The following is a 12,843-nucleotide window of genomic DNA, read 5'->3' on the forward strand; positions in this document are numbered from 1 at the left end:
GCAAAGATTACTGGAAGGTGACCATGAACGATGTACTGTATAATACCAGCTAGTATGAAGTTTTCAGACTGGCTTAAATTAAGCCCCAAAGCAAAACCCTAACACTAGTGAAAGAATACATGTACAGTAGGTAGTGAATATCACTACAGGTGTGTGCATTTCATGGTTTTTTGTTTGACATACAGATGCTTCTAATATATTTATAATGGTTCTTAAAAGTATTTTACTGCTTTTGAAAGTAAAGATCAGTTAAACTAAAAATGAACATTTAGCATTACTGATGCCTTTTAACTTTTTTTTTTATCCAGATGCAAACTGGAGAAACTTCGAGAAAATGAAAGGACAAATGAAAGGAAATGTATTATTAACTGAATTTCACTCCAGACTAGGGATTATACTGTGTTTAGTACACAGCCCTCTACTAAAGTTTTTGTATTTACCAACTGTAACAAACCTGGCTTAAATTAGTCATTTAAAATTATTTTAAATGTTCATTATTGGGAAATGTATTGTAATATCCAAAATTGTATTCCAACCACATTAAAACAGACCTATGTCACATGTTCATGAAGAAAGGTGTTATCAGTATTACAGCTACTTGTAGTAGACTATAGTGAGTTTTTAGATAAAGTGGGCATGGAGGCAACTGAAAGTGAGACAAATGCATATAAGTACATGTGATGACTCTTGATGAGAAGTGTGTTCACTCAGTTCTGGGTGCCAAATTTGTCTTTTCTATTACATTTATTGTGATAGCATTCAACATTGGTGGCTCTAAGGGGAGATATTGGGACATAGAGGTTCAAAGGGTACAAAGTTATTTTGTACTGTCAAATGCAAGAGAACATTAAAACCATGTTTAGTGTTTTTTATGACAGTTCTTCACTACCTCTACTTCTCTTTTGCTGGGGTTGTGGTTCAGTAATAATAATGTTGAAACAGCCGATGTGTTTTGAATTTTGTGGCACTGGAACAGGTGGTTCACTCTAGTCGATAACAAGAATGGGAGGACTGCACATGACACATGAGACATGCAAAATGTCATTTTAAAATTTAATGTGGGTGTGACCTAAGGAGAAGAAATACACCATCTCCATCTCAGTGTTTCAAAGATAGCAAATTGAGCAACACTGCTCTTTTATTCTGTCTTTCTGTCTCCGGACAGTCTGTCCCAACAGTCATCGTTCTAGGGTTGACTCTCTGGCTCCTTCTAAGACCGGGCGTGCAGTAAAAGTACTCTTAATCTGGATCTCTCACACACCTGATGAATAAGGAACACTTGTTTATCTCCAGGAGTCCAGCTGTCAGGGATCAGGAGCTCAATAGAAAGATGATTATCTAGGCTGACTGCTTGTCACAGTGGGTTCCTGCCTTTTAATGACCCCTGGTACAGTACAGTATATCAAAACTCTTGTGCTGTTGTAGGATTGTGCACAGACTTCAAAAGATAGCAATGAAAAGCATAACGGCACTCACCCAGGAGAACACCACAAACGCTCCTTGCTCAGAATTTGATTTCAGACAGGTGTTGTCAAGAATCCAAGCACCACATGTACTGACAACCTATCTTGTTACTAGGCTGCAAAATCTAAGGCTACAGTCAGACATCATCTGACAGAACTATACCCACATATTGATCCTTCCTTTGCCTGTAGAAGTAAAAGGTTTCAGTCAGTGGCACCAACAATTCTTGGAATTCCTGCTTTGGTGTAAACAGACGTCCTATTGCTACTCTTCATTTGGCATAGCATTGCATAATGTGTGTGGGGATGCAATGACTGCAGCACTTGTATGAACAGTCCAAGAAACAATACTGCAAGTGTACATGACATCACCACCACAACAAAAAAGAACTAGTGACAAAAAGATGAAGGGTTACCAAAACCTGCAGTGCAAGGTCCAAGGGATGTGCCCCTTCAGCATTGGACTGCAGCTGAGATTCTAGTATCCTAATCTTCCGATTACGATTCTGATAAAAGTAAGTTAAAGAAAACCATACAGAGAATGTAGTTCAGGTTGGTAGCTGCGTCAGCATGTGTAGGCTGCAAAGGAACAAGTAATAGGTTTATTCCGTGCTGAAAAGAGAAGAAAGAAAACACAACGTTTCAGCTGTGGAGCCTTCTACGGGTGTGCACACCCATACAGACAATGGCTGAGTATTCATATTGAGGTCGTGCCTACACCAGTGATCTTTATAGGAGGCACTGCTCTTTCTAATTTAAATCAATGACCTAGAGAGTCTGGTAAATATAATGAACTATTAATATTAGTTTGCAGATCATACTAAAATGGGACAATTTGTAGATTGATAGAAGCCACAGAATAATATTTAAAAGATTAAGATAAAATTCAATACTGGGTAAATATCTGCCAGCTGGCATTTAATGTAAACAAATCAAGGGTACTGCACACACATAAAGCTTTACATATAACACAGAAAGCACTAAGCTTGAAGAGGCTAAGGTGCTTAAGTAAACACATCATTTTCATCTTCCAGGAAAAGTGAGGAAGCAAGAAAAAAGGCAAATACAAGGTCTACACTAAGGCAGTTGTCTTAGGCAAGCTGTTGGTGCATATTTTTAACTACCACTGAAGGTACATAGTGTTGCTGAGTGCTGGACATCCATCAATGATGTGTTTAATGGACTTGGTTCTGGTCCCACAGGAATGGCACTTGTCAGAAACATTCTTCTTCAGAATGTGCTGCTGGAAGTCCTTGGTGGCAAAAATCTGGCCTCTGATGGCAAGGATAGATCCTTCTGTCTCTGGAAAAATGGTCCCTTCTAGCAGCTACATTACATTGTGAATGCCTTATCTTCAATCTTTTCATGGAGTGATTTGTACTCCATTCATTCATCCTCACTTTAACTTCTTACTTTCTCAAATCTGTGATCTTTCTCAGAAAGAAATAGAAGGGTCTACCTTTTCCTTTTTCCTGTCCAATAACTGGTACAATATAAAAATTATTTTCTTCCTTGTCAACACAATTGGATCCCAAAAAGAAAAGTGGGTGTCTTTGTTGATTAAGCTGTCCCTCTGGTGAACAGATCCTCCAGAGTCAAGACATACACATGAGTTGGTGCCACAACTTTTGCTTTCCATTTTGTTGGTAACTCTGTCAGAGCCTGTCTACCTTGAGCGACCGTGCCAAGAACTAATACTCCAGCCTGTGATTTCAATGGAGCTCATAATGGGTGCTGACACATGAAGCTGGAAACCATTATGCACTTTAGACTTTATTATTTTTATACCATTCCTATAGCCTCCTTGGCCTATTCTGCCCTGGTATAATAGTTATTGCAAGCACTGCTTAATACTGCAATTTGTTTTAGTTATTCCACTACAAACTAATGACAGAAGTAAAATATTTTTTAAGTAAACACACAAAATTAGTCTTGGATTTCCTCTCCTGCAGCAGGAAAAACAAACTTCCTGCTTGGCTATTGGAGCTATTTACTTTTTGACACTGGGCTGTCCATTATCATGAGTGAAGATCACAAATTCAGAAAAAAAGGAAAAAATGTTTTGTGTATGCCACAATACATCACCATACAGCTTTCCTATGGGCTAAACTCCTAGTGGCATGCGAGACTCCTGTACATACAGTATGCTTAGGCCTGTTCATCTGGCTCAACAGTTGGCTTGCCAGACCGACTTTAAACACTATGGGCCAGATTCTGATCACTGAGCAAACATATTAACACCCAATCATTAAGTTCAAAGTGAGGCCAAAGCATTATTTGCAGTGCAATTAGATTTTGGAACAATGCTTTGTGCACGATTTCAGCACTAGTGCTAGTGACAGCGGTCAGCGCTTGGCTTTTGAGGTGCGGCCTTATTAACATGTCTTTGTGAGCTGAATTTCAAGACAGCATGAAGCATGGTAATGTTCTGTTTGCATTTTATGACAGGCACCTCAGAGAGAAACGTTCTGACCACAGGCAAATAATTCTGCAGACAATCAAAGGAGGGTTTCAAACAGGCATTGAATCTTTAAAAGTAAAGAATGTAAAAAGTGAACAATAAAACTAACATAATAGGAAAGTATATTGGAAAAAAAAACATTAACAGTCCAATTTTCAAAAGACGCAAAACTAAGAACCAAGTTACAACATTATTTTAAAGCCTGCTTTAAAGATAAGGAAGACATAAGGACACAGCTTGTGTACTTTATACCCAATTGCTTTATGCCAGAATGAATAGAAATTAAGTTAAAACTCTTATTAATCCATTTTTGAACATAGTAATGATTCCAATCCCATTGGCACAATGCCATGGCAGACAACTGACAGATCACTGCAATTGGGTACTAAGCTTGAGTCTAAACTGGGGTGCCTTCGGTGTGAAGCTTGAAGCCCCACCTTGTGCTATGTACTTCCAGAATAGGTTCCAGGTTGCTGCGTTCCTTTAAAAGGAGGCTTTATCTACAGTATTATTACCGTAGGAAGTTATCTGATAATAGGTGGATTGATGTGGGATCCAATTTCACAAAAAAAGTGAATCTATTTTTGGGACACTAAAAACCAGTGATCCCTTCCTTGCCTGGATCGGATCAATGTGTCTTCTCACTTTCATGTGGCTTTCTGTTCTAAAATTTATTGTAGATGTCTTTTTGACTGATGTTTGAAACCTAATTGAAATCATGCTTGTGGTTCTATGGAAAATTCTGCTGGCATAATATACGTGTCGTATAAAACGGTTCTTATTTATTATACAAAATCAATTGACTGATGACTAGCTGCATTCTGGGCGCCTTAAAATCGTATTTTAAAGAAGATTCATTTTTTCCACCCCTCCACAGTATCCTTCCATATTCCCTTCTTGATCGGCTGTGAAACTTGTGATTTAAGGCTCGGCTGAAATAGCTAGACGACAAGGGCGAGGCTGTATTCGGTTACTGACAAAAAAACAACCAAACAGCTCTCTGATTCCCCATAGCGATCAATTCGAGAGCTGCAGTGTCAGTGTTATTCCAGAGTCCATGTTGAAGTTTATTTATTCAGACTTTTCGTTCGTCTGGGTCATTTCAGGGCAGGAGCCGCATCTATTCACCTTCGTGTACACGCGCAGGTAAGATCGGTAATTTATTATTAATGAAGGCCGATTCAATGGAGAAACAAATCCTCCTTCCGTCGCAAAATGCCTCCTTAGAGCCCTCAACTGCGTGGAAAGGTTGCTATTTAGTTTTCCGAATCTCAGTTAATAGTGAAACACAGAGAACAGTTGCACAGAAAGAGTGACGTTTGTGAAATAAAGGCGGACAGGCTTCTAGAACTGCGCTGCATTTCACGGAGAGAAAGGTTTGCTTTAACGACATCATTATAATTACTTTTATTATTATTTGAATACAAGTAATAACTTAATGGCCGTCAGATATCAAAGATTAACGTGGGCGGAGGTAAAAAAAAATCGTTTCTGAGAAAATGCTCACACAGGTTTTGGGTGTATATTATATTGTAACTCTTTTGCATTTGTAAAAACTTTTCGCAGGGACAACTGGAGAATAACGTTTATTAGTTTATTGCTTTGCACTGGGAGGCGTGTGTCAACTAGTAGCAGTCAAAATACCTGTTGGGCTATACACAGATATGCGAGGTGCCAGAAAATCGCGACTTATTCTTAGTGACATGACTAAGAATTACTATATTTTTTTAAAGCAGAGGTGTTTTACCTTATTTTTGACTCAAAAATCTCAGAGTATTGTTGTAACCCTTTGCGTGTTTTTATTTAATTAATTTTGGAGGTTTTCCTTTTAAAGTATTTAACTCTTCACTTGTTTTGCACTTAATAGACACATTAGGCTCGACGCTAATACTTGACCTTCATATTTAACCTTTAACACGGTGGTCCTTTAGCAGTGACAGTGAACCGTAGTACTTGCTTCTTAATGTGATCTAAATGCGTTGATATATTATCGATTGACCTTTGCTTTTCCAGAGCCTTTTCTTCCCACTTTAATATACATTACTTATTTCAGTTCCTTTTAAACACTGACCTACTTGTTAAACATTCAGCAAAATGGATTTTATTATATTGTATTTTTGTGGAATTCAAATTGCATTTGGCCATAAAGAAGCAGGCGTTTACGCTTGTCTTATGTACAATAACAGTATCATTTATAAATGCTGTGATGTCCAAATTCACTTACATGTACAGTAACAGTTGATGAAAACATACATTTTATACTGTATGTTACTGAAAATATTCAGTTCTGGACGGAGTTTTGCATTATATACTAAGGAGTTCTCCATTTATAACAACAGCAGGTAGTGGTCGTGAGTGAACATTTTTTAAAGGTTTGACTTTTTCTAGAGTCCTACATTTTCTACCTAGTAACGAAAATTATTTCCTGCGGAGCTTTTAAAAAAATGGTACTGTACTGCTACAGTTTTCAGGTGACTTTTCAGTAGTTTCTTATGCCCACCAAAACACTGGCAACGTACTGTACATTATCTTTCTTAATATGTGTCACTTTTATCGTGATCTCACATGAGCACTGTAGAAATCATGGACTCACGTTCAGTGATACTGTAAACTGGGGATGTATTAACTGTGCACAGTTTCTGTGTGGTAAGTAAAGTGAAAGTGAAGTACAGTACAGTATATGGTTGTCCCTTTGGAGCTGCCGTAGATAGGGATTTTGCTATATGCAATGTATCAGAATTCTGGGAGATCAGAGATTCTGCAGTAGGGTATTTCAGGTCAAACACCACAGTGCAGCGCAGCCGTGTGAGAAGTGAAGTTATTTTGGTAGCAGGCGAGGAAATCAGCAGCCCATTCGACTTACAGTAGTAAGTAAATGTTGGTGATCGATACGGAAATGCACTATGACAGTTTGAGTACTGCAGCAGGGTTTTGTGTACAAAACGTACAAGTTGAAATTGCAATTATAACTTGAAGCTATTAAGTGATATACAGTAATTCAGCGTCAAGCGTGTTTTGACCCGTGTTTATTAAAGAGGAGCTGTAACTAAAGAAGTGCAGAAGTTGAAGCGTGGTCTGCTTATGATTTTTACGATATAGATCTTTGGGTTAACAATGTTGATAGCGCATTTCTTTTTTACCGTGATTTTTTTTTTTGCTTTATGGTATGGTAGGAGGATATTTGAATAAAAATTGAAAGCATGCATTGGTATGGAAGCGGTCCTGGTCACTATTTATACAGAGTTCACGTCAGCAATTTGTAGGTGAAACGCCAGAAGCAACATTTGGGTACCTTGATGATTACAAGCCCAGTTGTTTTTCTCTGCTAAGTTAAAAATAACAAAACAAAAAATACACTTTTCACCAACAGCGATAACGACTGTTAAGACCTACAAGCTTCACTGTTTTGACTTTGTTGACAGTACATTGTTACAATGTTAACAGGACACTAATAGCAGTGCAAATAATTATAGTAACATAATTTATTGAAAAAGAATTGTTTGCCTTCTTACGGAGAAAGTCTTTTTTTGTTCTAATTGGAGAGATAATTCAAATGTCATTATTGTTATTCGATTTTTACAGTTTAATTTATAAATTGTCTTTTTATGGTTTATTTGATAAATGAACTGTTTTTAATTTAGTGAAAAGTATTCCAGGCCTTGGATGGTACGCGGGTCATTCACAGAAAATTATAGAGGAAAGTGCTGCTTAAAACTTGGATACTGTTGAAAAATTTACAAGTCACTTTAATTGACAGGAAAAGGGACTTTATCTCTGTAGGAAGAAGTGGCGGGTGGTGGGATGACTTCATGCAGTTTGCTCTTACTGGTTTTGTGGAAGCTTATTTTTTAAAAAAAAAGTCATCATGGCAGGCAACGCTTTAACTCAAAATGGTTTTGTTTGTTGCAAATAATAAGATGTTTGGATTAGTTACAGAAGAAAATCTGAATTTCTAATTATTTCTGAAGTTTTGTTCAATCGGACATCTGAATAACATTATACAATTTAAGCTGTGTGTTAAAACTTTTAAAAAAATTGAATTTATGGCAGCTTCACTGCTCAAGTCTGCATGTACAGTAGATCCCTGCCATTACTAGTTTACTGGGAAATGTGAGCGGTAGGCATGTGTTTTCAAGATTTAATAAGGGTTTCACAGAATTGAGAAACTAATCCTTGATACTCAAATGGCTTTACAAAAGTAAATATTTCTGTGTGTTTTTAAAATGCGTAATTTAAAATAGTTTTGGATATTCATGGTAAGTTAAGAGAATCATACTTGTGTCTGTCAGACACAAGTTTCAGACACAAGACAAAAGCTTTTGTTTTTATTGCACTTCAAAAGGATTGAATTATTTGAAAGGTGATTTAAACATTTTTAGTACATTACTTAGTACATTATTTTGAATAGTATTAGACAAGAAGACTTACACCATTTTAAGAAGATTTATTCGTGCTTTTATTTATGATAAACTTTTTCATTGATGGTAGACCACGATATGTAGTCTGGAGTCTCACAAGTTGTCTAAAGTGAAATTGTGTGCTATTGATCTTGGGGGAAACTCCCTTGAATGGTTTCAGATTTACAAATTCTTACACAGTGTGTAATATCTGACAGACATTATGGTTTCAGATCTATTCCAGGTACTAAAAGAGTTGCATTAGATTCCATACTATGACCTACACGTTTCTCCATCTCCATCTGAACAGCAATAATGTTCAGGCAAATTTCATATCCTCCTTTATTTTAATGACACAATCTTGTGCTCAACCAGACCTATTTTATCACAATTTAATACTGATTTGCTGCTTAATTCTGATCATTTTCAGCAGCCTTTCTTTGATTAAACTAAATTTAGACAGCTCAATAAAAATAATTCCAGGTCCACCTCGGCCAGTGATCACTATTTTTACTTTAGGTAGTCAAGTTTATAAATATATAGGTATACGGTTGGAAAGTATGATAAGAATATGTTTTTTTAATTAAGTACATGTTCCTCAAGGTTTACACTGGTACATACTGTTTGTACTGTCCATCTTATACATTACTATGTTGATTCTGTTTACTGAATGGTCTCTAAAGTCATTCTTGGGGAAACATGATGCCCATTATATCTTTCTGTTTTAAAATTTATTGCTGGCACCCCCATCACAATTGTCATTGTGATGTTTATTCTTTGATTGATTGGCCCCATCTGCATACTAGTTGAATGCTTCACTGGTTAAAGTTAATTTACAAATCTGTTAGAGGGAAAATGCCTTTTATTTTAATTTATTGCAGTCCAATGATGCCATCCTCCATTTTTTATCAAGCTCCTAATAGCAACTGCAGACACAGGACACAAGTCATTCCAATGAGCCACTGACAATAACTAGAAAATCTGTGAGAGATTAAGCTATTCATCTTTGTTTCTTGTGGTCTTTTTTTATTTGTAAGATTAAATCTTTTGTTGGCACTTGCACTTTCTAATACTGCCACTTCCTAAGATATTATTAACTTTTTGTACATTTTACATATTTTTCGTCTTTCACTGTTTGTTTTCTGTGTGCCTGTGGCGTGAGATCTTCGCCAGGCTGTCATTAGAATGTTCTCAACTAACCTAACTTTGTTTTTGAAAGACAGTTATCATTATATATGTTAATTTAATGATAGAACAATGGCAGCCAGTTTCCTTTGGATCTGTATTCAAATATAGCTAATCAATGACGTGGATCACTCTTTTGTTTATTTCATCGTGTGCATAACAGTTTACTGTAGGTTTCCAAATAAAGAGAATTACTGAAAGGTCATTTTGTAGCCTCACTGTCAAAGCCACCCAATCTTAAATGTACATAGAGTTTCAGCATGCACTATGAGTGCTTAAATTATCTATACAACTTACAATTGTAACTGACCAACAGGACAATAGTAAAAGGTGCAGCATGTTTTAATACTTTTAATTATAAATTTCTTTTAAATTAAAATTTCTTGTATGCTGTCTCACACCATGTGATCTAATTGAGTCCCTTTCTACCTAATGTTTTGCTAATTCACATTTGCAACTGTTGGCAGCCACCTCTTCCATAAAACTTACATAAGATTTCAAAATATGCTGCAAAGTATAATTTATAAAAGAATCAGGTAGATCTAGGAATAATATACTGTAGTAATATGTAAAGTGCAATGGAAGCAAATTGTATTTTTACACAAGGTCTGGGAATCCCCAAAATACTTATTTTCTCCCTTTCAGCTGCCAAAACACTTCATAAGCTTATTTTTTCCTAGAGGATGTAGTCAGCATAAGTAGGTCATAATTTAAACAAAAACAAAACGATTCTCTCAGCATTCATGCAGTGTTCTTAGTCTTTGATGAATTCTGGTCTTTTTGGGGACTGTTGGGTCTAAAATAGTCTGCAGAAGATTTTCATTTTTTACAAATTTTACAGAAGACAGATCGAGCTCCATATTGGTGGGGCCTGCACTTCATTTAGCTGTTGAGAAATGGGAAATATTTACTAAAATGGATTTAGTAAGTGGTTTCTAGAAATGAACACTGTCAATTATGACGCTGTTTTCAAGTGCCCTGTTGATGACTTTCAACCTCTCTGTATCCCATTGTGGATGATTTTACTGACCATGCATGGGATCTTGCCTGGAAGATGGGATTTCTTCAGACCAGAAGCTCTGGCTCTGGGACATTCATGATGCAGCTCCAGCCTTGATGGTTTTGCATGTCAGTAAAGTCCTGTGAAGGTTGTTTGTTCCAATGGCCACTTGAAAATCATATTGCGACAATGATAACCCACTCAGAACCTCACACAATGTAAATAACCTTTTAAGCACAATTTCCAACAAAGCTTAACCAAAACAGATTGCATTCTTCCCTCACTCTTGACAATTTTCACCTTACATTTAACTCAGTTCAAAGATTACTTTCCCTTAACTCCACCTTGATATCAACAGGAGGTGAGATCTTTGACAATAGCAGTAGAACTGCCCTGCTGGAGCCTCTAGCACAAAGAAACACAGCATTTTCCTAGAATTAGTACATGCATGACAACAGGTACTGTAGAATGGCTCAGAGAAATCTACCTCAGAGAAAAATGATGATGATGTATTTGACTTTTGTCATAGCATGTCACAATAAACAAAGTATAAGCAAACTATTTTAAATTGTATCCCCATGCATTTTTATCAATGTAAATGTATTCCTATGGGTTGTCCCCAGGTGCTCTGGTTTCCTCCCACACTCCAAAGACATACTAGTAGGTTAATTGGCTTCTGGGAAAAGTGGCACTGGTGTGAATGGGAGCATGCCTGTGTGTACACCTTGATAGACTGGTGTCCCACCCAGGGTGTATCCTGCTCTACATCTGTCGCTTGCTGGATTAGGCTCTGGCTCCCTCTCTACCATGAATTAAATAAATTGGTTAGTAAATAGTTAGAAAATGTGAACTATATTCTCCCCATATTGCAGATGTGCCCATTATTAATGAAATAGGTGTTAATAGTGGAGTCATTTAGCAGTCACAAAGCAGCCCAGGAGTAAAATGTTAGTTGAATGCCCTGTATTCATCATTTCTGGAGATCTGTCCTTAATGAAGTTCAGAAGTTCAAATGTTTCTCTAATAATGTATAAAATGTATAATTTGTTCAAATCCAAATTAATTTTTAGTTTGGTCTTAACTAGGAATATGTAATGGTACTATATTTAAATGTCAATTTGAATAGCTGTTTGTTAGCAATAAATAGTGTGATGACCCATATTAACAAGGCCTCCAACATATTACAGTTTCTTGTGGCATTTGAATAGTAAATTTCAGCTCTTAGTATAAAACATTATGTTCAAGTCAACAGTAAGTTTAAAGCATTTTTTGCTGTAAAGGAAAGATATACGGTACAGTACAGTACTTTCAAGAGAATCCAGGAGAATGTGGAATTCAAAGAAAATTAGGGTAGATTCTTGGTCAATTTTAATACTGGCAGTGGAGTTATCTGGTTATGTAACGTTGTTTACATATATTCAGAAATATTTGTTGTTTTGTGCTTAAGACAGTCTTTTTTTTCCTTTTGTTCCTTTTAGACAGAACATATTTTGCATTCATTTCTTCCGTTTTTGTTGTTGTTCAAAACAGTATGTCATTTGGAACCTTGTTTTATGATGTCATAGTCCTGTACAGTCAATGGGAAAAACAAATTAAATAATTTCCTTATACTTCAGTACACAACAAATGAAATAGCGAGATCATAATTATGCCATAATCTGTAACAAACGTAAAAAGATTGTATAATATTTGAGATTTCTACATGTAGTAAAAGGAGAAAAGTATTTTTACATTTTATTTATGTGATGCAAAATGTGAAATTTAAGAGCAGTGTGGTCAGCAAGTGTTTTCAGGACTTAATGCCCTTGTTTGCTTGTATTGAATTAAATAACACCTGAATGAGCACTGCTACAGTATGTGAAAGAGGGGGGTCTTCAAAGGCATAAGGTTTCTGGGCAGTTCCTTAAATTTTTCTTGTGGCTTTTCCTTAAATAAATTCTGGGCAATGTAAAAGGTGGTTTGTCATTGATTTGAGGCCAACTGTTTTGTGTGCACATGTCTTATTGCTATAAAGTGGTAAATGGCAGTACGTTTCAGCTTTTGAAGAAAAAATAGTACAAAGTGGTTTCAAATGTACCAATCATCTTGCTTTGCAGAAACTGCGTGGAATTTTTTTCAAATAAATTACATATCAAGTGTGCCAGAGTATTATAACATGCACATTTTTTTCCATATAAACCCAACAGTTTTACTGTTGTATGTAGCCTAACTGAAATTGCCTAAAATTACATGACAAAGCCCTGGTTTAGGAAGATAGTTTAGTATTCTCCCTACCATGGCTGATACATGTTTTTTTTGGAAATTTTACTGTATACTGTTATATCATTCTTGAAAAAT

The 12,843-nt window shown here is 36.3% G+C and overlaps 1 protein-coding gene across 2 annotated transcripts in view; it reads left to right on the forward strand.

Annotated features, from left to right (window-relative positions):
• The first annotated feature begins 6,676 nt into the window (after nucleotides 1-6,676).
• thrb (thyroid hormone receptor beta) overlaps nucleotides 6,677-12,843 on the forward strand; it is a 140,329-nt gene continuing 134,162 nt past the window's right edge. Inside the window, exon 1 of one of the 2 annotated variants that reach the window (XM_088928684.1) lies at nucleotides 6,677-6,791. The gene's annotated coding sequence lies outside the window, so the exon portion shown is untranslated. The remainder of the gene's footprint in view (nucleotides 6,792-12,843) is intronic. The other variant, XM_088928682.1, reaches the window with a different exon arrangement.

The sequence above is a fragment of the Atractosteus spatula genome, chromosome 12, assembly GCF_055471065.1.
Source record: "Atractosteus spatula isolate fAtrSpa1 chromosome 12, fAtrSpa1.hap1, whole genome shotgun sequence".
Lineage (NCBI taxonomy): Eukaryota > Metazoa > Chordata > Actinopteri > Semionotiformes > Lepisosteidae > Atractosteus > Atractosteus spatula.